The sequence below is a fragment of the Palaemon carinicauda genome, chromosome 32 (genome assembly GCF_036898095.1).
Source record: "Palaemon carinicauda isolate YSFRI2023 chromosome 32, ASM3689809v2, whole genome shotgun sequence".
NCBI classification, from domain to species: domain Eukaryota; kingdom Metazoa; phylum Arthropoda; class Malacostraca; order Decapoda; family Palaemonidae; genus Palaemon; species Palaemon carinicauda.
Genome location: NC_090756.1, coordinates 21,411,692 through 21,425,916, shown reverse-complemented (window position 1 = coordinate 21,425,916; position 14,225 = coordinate 21,411,692). Strand labels below are relative to the sequence as shown.

The 14,225-nt window shown below is 35.9% G+C and overlaps 1 long non-coding RNA gene across 2 annotated transcripts in view; it reads left to right on the top strand.

Annotated features, from left to right (window-relative positions):
- The window catches only part of LOC137625313 (uncharacterized), a 39,787-nt gene that overhangs the window by 13,728 nt on the left and 11,834 nt on the right, over positions 1–14,225 (top strand). Inside the window, exon 3 of one of the 2 annotated variants that reach the window (XR_011040836.1) lies at positions 5,954–6,116. The exons of the other annotated variant lie outside the window; for it this stretch is intronic. This is a non-coding gene — a long non-coding RNA (uncharacterized lncRNA). The remainder of the gene's footprint in view (positions 1–5,953; positions 6,117–14,225) is intronic. 2 annotated transcript variants of the gene reach the window in all.

Below are 14,225 nucleotides of genomic sequence, written 5' to 3'. Positions count from 1 at the left end.
CTTAATTTTTCTAACTGGTTATTTTGTTTATCATGCATTTCTGACAGTTATTGCTGCTAGGTGCTAGTGTTAGGTATTTCCCCACCTAAAATCAAATTCCCAACAGGGCCTCACCAAACCCTGTAGGATGGAAAAAGGAGCAAGATAAGATTTTAACGAGAAAATAAGGACATGTATGAAAATAAATCATAAATGTAACATATATTTAAAAACCTTTAATTTTGCCCTCCTCATCCTCAGCCCCTGTACAGTAGTTTACCAAACAGATATGAGATTAGTTTTTAACCGCATACAATACCTTTATCAACTTATTTAAAACTTGAGCGAGCTATGGTAGAACAAAAACTAACAAAAAACCAGCTTTAAGGTAATTTGTAATACGATTAACACTGCCATGAACGACTCCATAGCAAATGAGATCGAAAATGAAAATTTATAATATCCCAAATATTCCTGTCAAGTAGGTCCCATGTTTTGGTATTTCATTACTATCCTTTTCGATTACAGAAACTTGATTAAAATTACTTTAAATGATTGACAAAAAGTTTAAAAAAGTTCAAATGTACTATTTGGTTGGTATATGGTTTAGCTTTCACATATTCTGTATATAGCATCTATTTGTATACAGATACATATTCATGTCCCAACTAATCTTGCACCATTCTTTAATGAAACTATTTTCTATACAGGTTTTAATTATGGTAGTATAACAGTTTTAGTCAGCTGGTTAGTGTCTCATGATTGGCCATTGTAAGGATAGTTATTGGGAATTTCATGTATACATGCTTAATTTTCACAAGTCCTGGTTTTTAGTTACGGCCATTGCCTCAAAATTCATTGAAAACTGAAGTCTCTGCTCGGTTATTTTTTAATCAATGGCTTTAATGTTATGTAAATTTAGGCTAAAATAAGGTAAATTTGTTGTACAGTTGCCTCAAAGTATTCCTTTACCCCTTACGCTTATGTTTTATGAAAATAGTATGGTAACACCGCAATGAAAGCCTATTTGTCTTGTAACGACGGACGTGAATGGTCGAGCTATTGGTATGCCAGTGCTCCTATTTTTATAAACACTACTGTAGACAATATATTAATGATATACGAATAATAGTTCACATTACAAGTGAAATAAGTTGCTGTTAAATACTTAGAAAAATAGTATAGTAACAGAGTAGTAATAATAGCAATGGTAAAAATCATTCATTCCTGATTAATCAGACATCGTCAACCTTCGTTACATTCAGTTGAGGCAGGCGTTTGCTGAAATCCAACTTTAGTTCATAGTAGATATATGGGTTCTTTTTCAGAACAATTATTTGAATGGAAATACGCTTTCGATTTATATAATCCATCAATTTATAAAGAAATGAGATCATAAACCGCAAATTTCAAGACCTATAAATATAATTTCATAAAGGCAATTATGATAGCCATTGACAGGTCATGATACGGAAGGCTTGGGGAAAAATTAATAGACAACCCGATGTATAAAGGAACAAATATATCCAGTGTATCATTCATATATATATATTTTTTTAATTCGAGCCACGTCTCACCAGAGTAGCCTAGAAGGAAATTTCTCTGGGCGGTAATTAAACTCGAGTCATCTGAGTAACAACACACCTTAACCACCCTGATGGTCTTTATATCATTGGTAGATATGGTTGCACACCGATAAAATCAGTACTCATATAGATGAGAGAGAGAGAGACTGAACTATGGTTGGTTTTTTGTCAATTTCGTTGGTATTATCAAACAATACTATATAGACCTTTTATAATACCTTGATAATAACAGGGACTCGATTAGATAAATGTTGTATAGCCATGTCATTATATAATAAGATAACTCCGATATCCTTGTGTCTTCAATACTTATTACAATACGGTGGGGGTCTGAAACAAGTTGAGGTCAAACTAGCTGTTTCACAGATCTCGTTTAATATGTAATATTTCCCTCCACAAATGACCTAACAAAACATCAAGAAGGAATCATCAGTCGCATGTTAATTTTTATGAAAATAAATTCCATGATGATCATTCTCAGAGTAGTAAGGTATAAATTCATGACGGGCAGTTCGAGAATTTATCGGTTGTCAAAAGCCCAGTTGACAACGGAATTACTTTAGGGAATGTAAGTGCTTCGTAAGATATCACTTTTAATACTAAATATTCTAGATAAGATAATTAGCAATTAAAACTTGCAACTAGATGCACCATAGATGGGTAGATACATAAAGATAAAGAGATGGATTGAATTGCTTTCAGTTATCGTCAGGTTTAGAATCTTTTTTTTTTTTTTTTATTTTACATTTAACTTAAATGACTAAATTGCACCCTCAGTTGAGCTGGCCTTGGTCTTAATCGTTGGTAAAAAATAAAATACCCAAGTCTTTTATTATATAATTATGAATTTTTTTTTTTAAAATCAGCTGGATTCATCGATGAATTTATAGCAAATATCTGAAAACTATGTATTACAAATTTGTGATATTCAATGTTTAATCGCAATCATAACTTCGTATTAACCTTTTGTTTTAGTACTCAAGCGATACTGGTTGATTGAAGCTTATTTTTTTTTTTTCAGTTTCCATTCTCATAACATTCCTTACATTTGTGGGCAAGGTTTAGTGAAATCACTATGGAAATAAATTATTTAATTCTAGTTATACAATGTTGAATTGTAAAAAAGAAAATAAGTAAAACAAGATCGTATTTGAAACATTAATATTTTGTCCTTCCACCATTATGTGCAATAACATCTTGCAATCTGTTTTGCATAGACGAGACGTGGTTATACACAACTTGTCGGTTGCGGCGGAACAGTTCCCAATCGTTGAGAACATGCTGGAAAAGACGCTGGTGGTTACGCTCCTGACCCTGCTCCCAGCTGTTGACGATGTTCCCCCAGACATTTTCGATCGGGTTCAAGTCGCATGCTTTGCTCGGCCAGGGAAGGAGAACAATGTCGCGCTGTTCAGCAAACCATGCTCGGACAATCGTCGCAGTATGGATGGAACAGTTATCCTAAAAGAAATAATATAACTGATTAATCATACTGTTAGAACAAGGTGGAAGGAGAACAATTTATATTTTCAATATAAATGACGGCAAAATAATGCCATTTAGTCCAGCAAAAGGAGTCACAATAATGATTAATAAAAGGGCTTGAGTAGCCAAGGAGGAGACGTGGGTGTTGTGTGTTGATAAGAATATTTGGTCTACTTTTCATGAAGAGGCAAAAAATACCTTGTAACAATTTCAGTGGCTTTATTTGGCCGCTTTAGATTCATCAGGGAATGTAGATCAATGATGTTGATGTAAGATCCTTTTACAGTTATAAAACTAATAAATCCAAGACAAAAGTCTTATTGAGTAATTTGAAACTACTTTATGACCAATATCAGCAATGAGTTGATACCATATTTGTCAAGAAAGGGCATTCATATAACTAAAAAAAAAAAAAAACAATGCACATACCTGCATGAAAATTATCTGCTCAGGATAAGGAAGAGCATAAGCGCGAACGGAAGGAACCATCACCTCTTCCAAAATTTCGAGATACTGCTCAGCGTTGAACCTTCCACTGATCTGGGCCAATTCACCAACGCCATGCAGGTGTATCCACCCCCAAACGTTACAGGTGATATGGCCGCTTCTGGCTACTTGATAAATATTCTGGCTGTCGTATCTCGTGTTATCACTCCTCCAGCAATGCAGACGACCATGCGTGTTAGAAGCGAAGGTCTTTTCGTCACTGAAAATTACTCTGCCCCAGAAGTCTAACCCCTCTTCCAAATAACGTTGAGCAAATTCCAGCCGTGCCGTTTTATGACGATCCTCCAGCTTTTGTTTCACTGCCGGAGTCCTATGGTGGATACCGTCTGCGTGGAGCCTATTTCTTATAGTTCCAGACGAAACACGCAAGTTCAGTGTGTCCCTTATGGCAACTGCATTTATAAATGGGCTTTGCGTGGCTACTTCCGAAATCGCCCTATCTTCTTCTGGGGTCGTTTTTCTTGGCCCACCAGCTCTTGGCCTGTCGTTGAGGTTTCCAGACTCTTCCCATCTTCGACACCAAAGTCGAACTGTTGGCAATGAAATTCCTAATTCTCTTGCAATACGTTTGTGAGACATGCCAGAGTCTCTCATGCCTACAATTCTGCTCCTATTGCTGATTCTTTGTTGATTGCTATCCATTGTCTACTCTAGTCACTAAACCGCTACTCAAGAGAATGACATAATGGACTAACAGAGGTCACGACATCACTTACTGGCCCCGCCTCTCTCTCTTTCTGAGTTATACAGCTTTAATAGAGTCCCTGTGTCATTCTCAAGGTATTAAAAAAGGTTTATATAGTACTGTTCGATAATACCAACGAAATTGACATAAAATAAACCCAACCATAGTTCAGTCTCTCTCTTATCTATATGAGTACGATTTTATCGGTGTGCAACCATATCTACCAATGATATAAAGACCATCAGGGTGGTTAAGGTGTGTTGTTACTCAGATGACTCGAGTTTAATTACCGCCCAGAGAAATTTCCATCTAGGCTACTCTGGTGAGACGTGGCTCGAATTAAAATATATATATATGAATGATACACTGGATATATTTGTTCCTTTATACATCGGGTTGTCTATTAATTTTTCCCCAAGCCTTCCGTATCATGACCTGTCAATGGCTATCATAATTGCCTTTATGAAATTATATTTATAGGTCTTGAAATTTGCGGTTTATGATCTCATTTCTTTATAAATTGATGGATTATATAAATCGAAAGCGTATTTCCATTCAAATAATTGTTCTGAAAAAGAACCCATATATCTACTATGAACTAAAGTTGGATTTCAGCAAACGCCTGCCTCAACTGAATGTAACGAAGGTTGACGATGTCTGATTAATCAGGAATGAATGATTTTTACCATTGCTATTATTACTACTCTGTTACTATACTATTTTTCTAAGTATTTAACAGCAACTTATTTCACTTGTAATGTGAACTATTATTCGTATATCATTAATATATTGTCTACAGTAGTTTATAAAAATAGGAGCACTGGCATACCAATAGCTCGACCATTCACGTCCGTCGTTACAAGACAAATAGGCTTTCATTGCGGTGTTACCAGACTATTTTCATAAAACATAAGCGTAAGGGGGTAAAGGAATACTTTGAGGCAACTGTACCACCTAGCCATTTTTGCTTGAAACTTTTTTTTTTTCTCTCCAGATGTTATTTTCTGCAAAATTTTCAGATTATCACCATCCTACATAGCCCTGTAGTAATGGGAGCTTACCCAGGTGGGAAATGGGTCATAGGTGGAATAAAACTCAAATGGCTTTTTCTTTGCCATGGCTTGCATCTCTTGCAAATAAGTAATCTTGCTCTATTCTGGGAAGCAGTACATGGGTGTCATGCACACACCAGCCATGTGAACCACTATTAAAAGTACCAATATTACCTATGGTTCAGTACAGTATCATTAGTCAGGCTTAGGATTCTGGGTGAAGGGTGCCAATAGCACCGGTACGACCAGCGGTTGGGGAAGTCCTGAACTTTAATGGCGCTTATGAACTCTTGGGGTATTAAAGCCAACACTTGTTGTTGGCACGGGCCTTTCCCTTGGTTGGCCCGTAGAACCCTTATGAACTTTGGCGTGATACTGCCTGTAATGTTGATCTGAATGTAAACGGTAAAACTTGACATTTATATATTTAAGAATTTTTCTTGGAAGAATAGCGGTTGCAAAATGTCAGGCTTCTGAAATATAACTTGAAATAAGTGTTGATCTGTTAGTTTATAACTCTCAACTGTCACTCATGACTAAAATTGGGCATATTTTTATTTGATGAGCGAGGTGGTCAAATAGCTGGCAGGGTAGTAGTAAGAAAATCAAACTGGTGATATTGCTGTTATTAAAGTTCATTTATTCTAATTTTGTTGCAGATAATGGCCTACATTGATGTGAAAGAGCGCTTCTTCAAGATCTTGAATAATAAAGAATACTGTTCCATCTTACCCAAGTTTCCATCTTACCTAAGTGGTTTTCCATCAAGAATCCTAAGCAAAGGAGAAGCAAGCTTGACACCTTTAAAGGAAAGAGTTCAAGGTAAGTTTTATAGAAAGGTTTCAACATTGATAATCATTACTGTACATTAATAAAAACTTCATATTTTGGGGTTAAACCTGGATCAAGGTTCTTTTCAGTATAAAGGATATTTATTTATCCTAAGGTATGCAATCTGTTTTGGCCAATGTGATTTTTGAGAATGTACTGTGAAGTGCACAAAAAGGTTTTCCTTCATTGGGAAGTATGAAAGGGGTTAGAAATTTCTAAGCTTTATCTCTTACTCAAAAATTGTAAGTAGTTTTTAAATGCTTTTTGGAAATTTGATATTGTAATTAAAGCAATCGATCCTAATGTTGGTGGTCACCATTAAAAGAACATTACCGGAACAAGAAAGCCATGCTCTTTATTTGTATTGTCTGACCTTTTATCTCCATCCCAAAATTTTTAAATTACTTAGCTTAGGTGTTCACCTTACCAACTTCAAATAAGTCCTAATAAATTGTTACAAACTGCCTAACTCATTTTCTTTTAAATTTAACAAAATTAAATTTGTAGTTGTGAAAATGTCTACCAAATTGATCCAATCAATGTTTGTTTAATGAATGGGATTTATTACATAGAAAATGTGACTTAGATCTCTAAACTAGTACTGTAGGAATGTTAGATATACATACAGTAGAATATCAGAAAAAGGTCTACTGTACAGTAGAACCTTGCAGTAATTTCCATTTTTAGAACAATGGATATACAGGACCAAATCCAAATAACCCATCGTGGCCCGGTGTTGTAAAGGTAACAGTAAGAAATACTAGGTTCAGTGTCATTTTAATCGTTGGCTTGTGACCTATGCGTATTGCAACAGATTCTTTGACAATATGACTCTGGTGACGTGTCCTTATTTGGCAAAACCACTCGACCAACAAATTGGTGACAGTCGATTGGTGTCATTTTGCTTAGCGTGAACCAAAGAACCTTTCCTTTTCCCGCCTGTCTCTTCCTTTCTCAGAATAATTCTACTACTATCTAATGTCGCATGAGGGTCTGCCCCTCTCTTTTATTCTTTTCCTGTACTGTACTTCCTTTTCCCCCCCCTTTTTTTTTCCCCTCTTTCCCATCCCAGGTACCTGCCTTCGGGCTATAAACTGGATTGCATCCAGGGGTACTTATCCTTTCCCCATATTCCCCACTTCCTTGTCCTCGTCGTACTGGTACTGGCAAAACCAGAAATTGTTCTAAATTGCCAAATAGAAGATAATGTCCTAAAGTTAGTCAAAACATCAAGTTAGTATTTGTTATTGGCAATAATACTGTACAGGACCATATTAAAAATTGCCACATAATGAGTAAGCATTAGTTTAGTAATCAAAAAAAAGTTGGATATAAAAGTTAGTATTAATTATACGAACATATCACGACCCTGTCGTCGCTTTCCCAACACAACCAAAGTAAATAACTGTTGTTAACCTACACCTTAAAGTCGTCGCTTTCCCAACACAACCAAAGTAAATAACTGTTGTTAACCTACACCTTAAATTAATGATGGAAAATACAAAATTTTAGTGAAAACATTGAAATCTAGGATTATTGTAAGGCTTTCAGCAAGTTATGTTGTCGACTAACTAGATTAACGAACAAAATTGAATGAAACGTCAAAAAAACAGGTTTTTCTCACGTGACTCACCCCCGTGACTGAATTTGCGGGTGATCGACCTGCAGTAGGTGTCTCTCCTACACGCTCTACTAGTGTCCAGATGTGCATTGCTGTAGCTGTACTCCTTCCCCGATTTCTGAGACGTGTCGGGGTCGAGCGCGACCGAGTTTACCCTTCTAAGGTAATTTGCATAATTATCAGTTATTACGTACATGTATTATGAAATTGTCGTAGAATGGTGCAACTTGTATAGGTTATCAGTTGTGGAAAGTCTTGGTGGATTGTTTGGCTACCATGTGCATGATTTTTTTTTAGTTAAAATGTTGTTCATCACCACGAGGACCATTTTACCGCGAGTGCTCCTTTTTCATTTTTTATCATTTTTTTGCCAAGTCATTTTTCCGTAAGATATTGCCAAATATTGTCGTAAAACTTTTGCTTTTTTAGTGTTGGAAAGTGTCTAGATGATCTGGCTACCCATGCGTGACTTTGTTTTTGTCAGATACGACGTAGTTATTGGTATATTGGGTATTTAACTGCGGTTGCCAATTTGTTTTTTTTCAATATTTGTAAAAATTTACTACGTAGTAAGGAATTGCCGTATATTATTGATTTTTTTTTAATGTTTGTGTTAGAAAGTGTGCCTTGATGGTTGGGCTAACACGTGCATGTCTTTTTTTTTTTTTATCTGAGATGCCGTATATTAGAATGTTGGGCATTTTACCGCGAGTGCCCCTTTTTAATTTTTTTTCATTTTTTTGCCAAGTTATTTTTCCGTAAGATATTGCCAAATAGTGTTAAACTTTTGCTTTTTTAGTGTTGGAAAGTGTCTAGATGATCTGGCTACCCATGCGTGACTTTGTTTTTGTCAGATACGACGTAGTTATTGGTATATTGGGTATTTAACTGCGGTTGCCAATTTCTGTTTTTTTCAATATTTGTAAAAATTTACTACGTAGTAAGGAATTGCCGTATATTATTGATTTTTTTTTTAATGTTTGTGTTAGAAAGTGTGCCTTGATGGTTGGGCTAACACGTGCATGTCTTTTTTTTTATGAGATGCCGTATATTAGAATGTTGGGCATTTTTCCGCGAGTGCCCCTTTTTATTTGTTTTGCATTTTTTGCTTAGTCATGTTACCGTATGGAATTGGCAAGTAGTGTCGCAAAACTTGTATTTTTATAGTGTTGGAAAGTGTTTCTAGATGATCTGGCTACCCATGCCTATTTTTTTTTAGCCAGATATAGCGTATATATAGGTATGTGTTTGATTTTCCTGTGATTGTCATTTTTTCGTTTTTTCCCATTTCTTTCAAAATTACTACGTACTAAGGAACTATCACAGAGTAATGATTCATTTAGATGTTTATTTGTCAGAAAATGTGCTTTGATGGTTCGCCTAGCACGTGGCTGAATTTTTTTTTTCTGAAATGCCGTATATTAGAATGTTAGCCATTTTTCCGCGAGTGCCCCTTTTTATTTGTTTTGCATTTTTTTGCTTAGTCATGTTACCGTAAGGAATTGGCAAGTAGTGTTGCAAAACTTATATTTTTATAGTGTTGGAAAGTGTTTCTAGATGATCTGGCTACCCATGCCTATTTTTTTTTAGCCAGATATAGCGTATATGTAGGTATGTGTTCGATTTTCTTGATTGCCATTTTTTCGTTTTTTCCCATTTCTTTCAAAATTACTACGTACTAAGGAACTATCACAGAGTAATGATTCATTTAGATGTTTATTTGTCAGAAAATGTGCATTGATGGTTCGCCTAGCACGTGGCTGAATTTTTTTTTTTCTGAAATGCCGTATATTAGAATGTTAGCCATTTTTCCGCGAGTGCCCCTTTTTATTTGTTACCTCCGCCAGGAGGGTATGTTTTCGGTTCGGTTTGTTTGTTTCTCTGTTTGTCTGTCTGTCTGTGGACAACGTAGAGGCCACATTTCTACACGGAATCACTTCAAACTTGGCCAAGTAGTTCCCCAATGTGTATGGAAGAACTGATTAAATTTTGGTCAAGGTCACCCCAAGGTCAAGGTCACAGGGGTCACTGGTGTCACTATGACATAAGTGGCCATATCAAGAGACAGAAATAAAGCACTGACTTTTGCATAAGCCAACAGGGAAGTCCTAGTCCAGGCGCAACCCATGGGTGATGTTCAAATTTATAAAGGTCAAAGGTCAAGGTCATATTGGTGCATTATATCAATGTCATATTAAGTATCAGTGGCAAATGAACAAAGATCACTTGAAGGTCAAAAGTCAAGCAGGTCACTTGAAGGTCAAGGTCACGTGAAGGTCAAGGTCACGTGAAGGTCAAGGTCACCTGAAGGTCAAGGTCACGTGAAGGTCAAGTACATTTGAAGATCAAGGTCACTTGAAGCCAAGGTCATGTGAAGGTCAAGGTCACGTGAAGGTCAAGGTCACTTGAAGGTCACGTGAAGGTCAAGGTCATGTGAAGGTCGAAGTCACATCAATTCATGATTCTAGGACATATGGCGCTCTAGGTCACCTTGGCGGAGGTATGTCCTCTACGAGGACCATGTCCGCGTTCAGGACTTGCTCACTTGTTTTGCATGTTTTTGCTCAGTCATGTTACCGTAAGGAATTGGCAAGTAGTGTCGCAAAACTTATATTTTTATAGTGTTGGAAAGTTTCTAGATGATCTGGCTACCCATGCCTATCTTTTTTTTAGCCAGATATGGCGTATATATAGGTATGTGTTCGATTTTCCGGTGATTGCCATTTTTTCGTTTTTTCCCCATTTCTTTCAAAATTACTACGTACTAAGGAACTAACACAGTAATGATTCATTTAGATGTGAACTAACAGAGTAATGATTCATTTAGATGTTTATTTGTCGGAAAATGTGCCTTGATGGTTTGCCTAGTACGTGGCTGAAATTTTTTTTCTGAAATGCCGTATTTTAGAATGTTGGCCATTTTTCCGCGAATGCCCCTTTTTATTTGTTTTGCATTTTTTTGCTTAGTCATGTTACCGTAAGGAATTGGCAAGTAGTGTTGCAAAACTTGTATTTTTATAGTGTCGGAAAGTGTTTCTAGATGATCTGGCTACCCATGCCTATCTTTATTTTTAGCCAGATATGGCGTATATATAGGTATGTGTTCGATTTTCCTGCGATTTCCACTTTTTCGTTTTTTCCCATTTCTTTCAAAATTACTACGTACTAAGGAACTATAACAGAGTAATGATTCCTCTAGATGTTTATTTGTTGGAAAATTTTGTTTACTTATTTTTTGATTGAATATCATCAAATTTTTTTAGCTAATATTATATTGTTTTAAATTTTTTTTTTTCGATTTTATTTCCCTTCAAAAAATTTTTTGGGTGTCAGAATTTTAATCTTATTGTCGTAAAATAATCGAAAATTATCCAGCAACCCACCATACAATTTTTATGCATATTCAAGAATAATTAGATTAGTAAATAACACCTTGAAATTGACATACCCTTCCTACATTTCAAGTGGCAGATTAGGGAGTCTGAGTCAGTGTGGTTGGCGGCCATTTTGTGGACATATCCGAAGCGTAAGTTGCCCTATCTATATATATTCTTGTTCCCTATAGAATTTGCGATATTTTGGTATATTTTTACCTGCATAAATATCATATTATATATTAAATATATGTATTTTACAAAATTTCTAAGTACTCAAAAAATTACCTTTAGATATGGCCCCTGATATAAATGTAATTTACAAAATAATGAAGATTTTTTTACATATTTCTATTTTAGGATAACATATGTTTATTCCCTAAAAAAATTAGCCCCTTCCTATTTCATTTGGGTACCCAAAAAAATTCATGAAATTTGGACAAATTTTTTTGGCCAAAAAAAGTTACTCTTTTTTTTCTCATTTCAGATCTTCACCTCCATGGGTCTGACTTCATCCAAAATGCATCAAGATGTGTCCTAAACATTCAAGAATCAATTCCTAAAAGGATTTGTGTATATATGTATAAACTTTTTTTTTATGAATTTTTATGTAAGTTTTTTTTTCTACTTAATTTTTTAAAATATTTATAATAAATAGTTTTTCTGCAGATGAGTAGTATTTCTCTTTACAGTTGCTTTAAGCATTCATTGAAGTTTTTTTTGGCAAAAGAAAAAAAGGAGGTTACTGCAAAAACTGATTTTTCAAGAATTTTTTTTGGCGTCGGGGTCGCGCGCGTCCGAGTATACCCTTAAAGGGGTGTCCGAGGAGCGTACCTATCCAGGGTTAACTGTTTAGGATTGAGTAAAGCATAAGTTGATTTAGTGTCTGGTATTATAAGTTTTTGTAAGGAAACTATTTAGTTTTTGTGCTTTGTATTCTAAGGTTATTTCAGAGAGAACTTACTCATAACTAATAATAGCTATAAACTATAACTGCAAGATAACATTGGTGTGGATGCAATATTCAACATGAAGTTTTGAATAAGTCCTTAATTTTTTAAAGATACTTTGTTCGTTGTTTCATACAATATTCTTAACAGTATTTGCAACTTGATATCACCTGATCACAACCAAAGGTAAAAAAAAGTTGGATGGTTGTTAGAATGCATGATAGCTAGAGATAAAATAGTCACATCCAAGGGTAAATAGTCTAATTGTTATTGAAATGCACTCAAAATAGAATAAATGCATTAAAGAATAGTTTTTTAAAATAAACTTTTTAGAATGCAATGTCTGCTAAAACTAGAAATCGGCAGACTAAATCGCTACACAGCATTTTAAAACCTTGGTGTACAATCAGAGATTTTAACAAATAAGTAATTGTGTGCGTGGTATTTAACACAATTGGAAGCAGTTTGGTTTCTTCAGCTATATGTAGGTATTGTATGGTACCCCACAGCAAGGGAGGGTACTTGGTTAAAGGTATGTGCCCTTACTCTCAATACAGAAGCATTGGCAATAGATCACCTGATTACACCCATAATGGATTTATGTAATGTGAATTTGTCCTATTGAAATTTTATCAAGTAAACATTTAGAATAATAAAAGTCTTGATAGCATAACATATGGTAATTAAACTGGAAGATTCGTAATAGATTGGGCTATAAAGTTTATCAGAATCAGTCATAAGTAGACTAGTGCCTGTATTTACTGTGTATCTGTGCAAAGGTGATAAAACCACTTTTGCCTTCCTATCTAAATAGGTTTACTGTCTGTTCTCTACAACCAGAGATAAGTTACTAGTGAACTCCACTGCTGGGAAGCACTATTATCTGCTGTGAGGCAAGCTTCACTTCTCTCTTGGTCGGGTCAAGAGAAAGATCTTCCCTCCCTCTTGCCGTTTTACGGTCACCATTTTACGATTGTCCGAGAACACCTCGAATGCCTCACTAGAGTTGACTGGTGTTTTCCTCCTTATTGAAGCATCCATGCTGGAAGGTTTCTACCTTTCCCCCTCTCATACATAATTCTGGTTTGGTTCGTACATTTAACATGAAATTGTAATTCTGGGTTCTCGGCATTGATCTTTTAATCTCTGGGTTCTCCTGAAGTTTTCCCTTATTGTATCATTTTCTAATGTTGTGCAATCATCCTCAGGAGTGTCATGTCCATGATACAGACTTGTACAGTTTTTTAATAGAATTAGCCGAGCATGATTGTATCATTTCTGTATTGACATCTCTCACACGTACTCTAGCAGCCCTGTCTACACGAGCTGCTTTCCCTGTGCTTGCTGACGTCGTTAATGTCACTACTGTGCATGTTGTCATGTAACGCCCCGCCACCCTTGCGTGCTGATGTCACAATGCACTACATATACTGGCTATGGCAGCCCTCTGCACTATAGGTGAAGGATTCAATCGTTTTCATTTGTAATTATTTTGTTGCGAGTTGCCGCCTTCCCAATGGGAGAAATAATCTCTAGAGAAATGAGCAAAGTGGGATAGTTCCCTTTCCATGTCTCTTACACAAGCGTATGCTCCCTCATACGATACTTTCTGCCCAGTCCTCTTTTACTGGAGCCCTCGGCGATGCTGGTAACCGAGGATGATGACCAATATTTCTACGCAATTTATTAGTAATACTTTTAATATATCGCCCATGGGGCATATAAATTGCATTTTTTGTTGCGATCCTAAGGACGCATGACCTGATCGTACAGTTTTTCTCATGCGCATTCACGTGTGGATGTTTTTCTCATGCACATAGATGTGTGGATGTTACCATTGGTAATACTTTGTATCATTCTACTCCAGTTGACCACCATATTTATATTACTATTTTTCCATGGCTTACGTATAGGAACTTTTTTAACCTATCATTCCTCTAGTTTGAGAAATAGGCATGAAATGGTGCCAGGAAACCTTTAATTTCCTTTTTCCTTAGGGGTTCCCCTCACCAATGCCGGTGATATACAATCTGAAAGGCGAAGTAGTTACATGCTTTGTAGCAAATGCTCATAGTACTTTGCCTCAGAATGGCCACCTTTGTTAGATTGTAGTTCTGAAAGAGTTCCCTACTGCATCCTCAGGCTTATGAGTTGA